Source organism: Terrapene carolina, unplaced genomic scaffold (genome assembly GCF_002925995.2).
Source record: "Terrapene carolina triunguis isolate 2854851 unplaced genomic scaffold, T_m_triunguis-2.0 Scaffold116, whole genome shotgun sequence".
Classification (NCBI taxonomy): Eukaryota; Metazoa; Chordata; order Testudines; family Emydidae; genus Terrapene; species Terrapene triunguis.
The window spans coordinates 1-2,342 of NW_020664467.1; the positions used below are offsets into that span (position 1 = coordinate 1).

At 45.1% G+C, this 2,342-nt stretch overlaps 1 pseudogene; it reads left to right on the plus strand.

The window, feature by feature from the left end:
- Positions 1-1,589: 1,589 nt before the first annotated feature.
- On the plus strand, positions 1,590-2,084 carry LOC112118109 (annotated as a pseudogene).
- Positions 2,085-2,342: the final 258 nt, after the last annotated feature.

Sequence of the window (2,342 nt, forward strand, 5' to 3'; positions counted from 1 at the left end):
CCACACCTTGAATACTGCATACAATTCTGGTCTCCTCATCTTAAAAAAGCATATTAGAATTGGAAGAGGAACATCTGGGAAGCTGTTGTTTGCCTCTACTTGTTTGTCTGTCTTGTCTTCTGGATTGTAAGCTGTTTGGAGTAGGGATGGCTTCCATGCTATGTTGTTACAGTTCCTAGCACAATGGGGTCCCACCCATAGGTGGGACCTTAAGATTCTACCGCAAGACACACAATAAATAAAAAAGTAATTGCTAGTTTCTAATGTTGCTTCCTTATTATTGAGAATTGGAGGTTAGGGGGGGGGAGGTGGTAAAAGGGACAAAGCAGATCTGGCCAGGAAACAAGAATTCTATTTTGTGAAAAGTGTCCAGGTTTCACACTTGCTTTTCATTCCAATATGGAACAAAAATGAGGCCTTTCATTTTTTTCTTCAGAAAAAAAAAAAGAGATCTACCCCACAATAGGCAGATGGGTAGGGCAGTCCCATGGGATGGGGGAGACTCATAGTCCCCATTCTACCTGAGCCAGAAAAGACTCAAACCTCTCTCCCCTACATTACGCATGAGTGCACAAACCTGCAGAAGAGAGAGTTAATTTTCCTCAGGTTTTTTGTTTTGATTCGGAATTCCATGATGGGCCTGAGGCACCAAATTTTCAACCAAACTCAAAATGTTTCCTTGATATATTTCAGGTTTAACAAAATAGTATTTTTCAATGGGAAAAAAAGGTTATTTTGGGAAAAAATTGAACACTTCTACACCGAAATAAGAAAAGCCCCATTGAAAGTCAGAAGAGTGTAAGGGACTTAGGAGTAGGAATCCTATCAACTTTCAATGGGACTTGTGCCAAAACTCCCACTGTGTCCTGAACAGAGATCAAAGTTAGCTTCAAGGTGAGCCATGAAGAGAATGGGCCCGAACCTGACGCTGCCTCAGGGGTGAATGAAGTGGGGTTGATGGGCTAGATCGTGAAGACAGAAAAGAAACCATAGGGTCAGCCACCCACTGCATCCTCATGGGTCTTAAAAGAATGATGAGTGGAGCTCTCCTCTCTGTTGTGGAGGTGGAAAGATGCACAAGGCAGGGCGGTGTTGAGTAGCACCTATTTTCCTATTTATCCTCTCAGGTTTAGCACCAGATTTCTGGGGTCTGAACTTTGCACATTCAAATGTGTGTTTAACATGTTTAAATGCCCTATGATCTCTCATGTCTTGACAGATGGACGTGATGGCTGGGACAGAAATAATAAATTAAACCACCATGCAGGAGTTCATCCTCCTGGGCTTTCCCGGCACTTGGTATTTCCGGATGTCCCTTGCTGTGCTGTTTTCTGTGATATACATCCTAACCATCATAGGGAACATGTCCATCATAGCCCTAGTAAGGACCCACCCATGCCTGCACACACCCATGTATTTTCTTTCTCTGCAATCTCTCCTTCCTGGAGCTCCAGTACACCACAGCATGTGTCCCCAAGGCCATTGGAATCATGCTGGGCACAAGCCAAACCACCTCATTCACTGTCTGCCTCCTGCAGTTGTTTTTCTTCATCTCCATGGGTTCTACAGAATGTTTCCTCCTGGCCGTCATGGCCTATGACCGCTATCTGGCCATATGCCACCCATTGCGCTACAGCTCCCTCATGAACAGCACCTTCTCTGCTCAGCTGGCCCTCCTCTCTTGGCTCTGCATGTTCCTGGCTGTCTCTGTGCTGGCGTCTAATACCCAGGTTGCCTTTCTGTGGCCCTAACATCATCAGTCTTTTCCTGGATAGTGCTCTCATGCACTGACACGCGCCTCATTGTTGTCCTGGTCTCATGAGCGATAACCCTGGTCTCCTACATTTACATCAGCTCCACCACCTTGAGAATCCCATCAGTCCAAAGCCGGCAAAAGGCCTTTTCCACTTCCTTTGCCCACCTCACTGTTGTGACTATCCATCACTTTTCTGTATGTCAAGCCTTATAAACAGAACTCACTGGATTTTAACAAAACAACCAACATCTTTAACACTATGGTAACTCCTCTATTAAACCCTTTCATTTACACTCTAAGACAGTGTTTTTCAATGTTAGGGTCGTGACCCAGTACTGGGTCATAGAATCATAGAATATCAGGGTTGGAAGCGACCTCAGGAGGTCATCTAGTCCAACCCCCTGCTCAAAGCAGGACCAATCCCCAACTAAATCATCCCAGCAAGGGCTTTGTCAAGCCCAACCTTAAAAATCTCTAAGGAAGGAGATTCCACCACCTCCTTAGGGAACCCATTCCAGTGCTTCACCACCCTCCTAGTGAAAAAGTTTTTCCTAATTTCAAACCTAAACCTCTCCCACTGCAACTT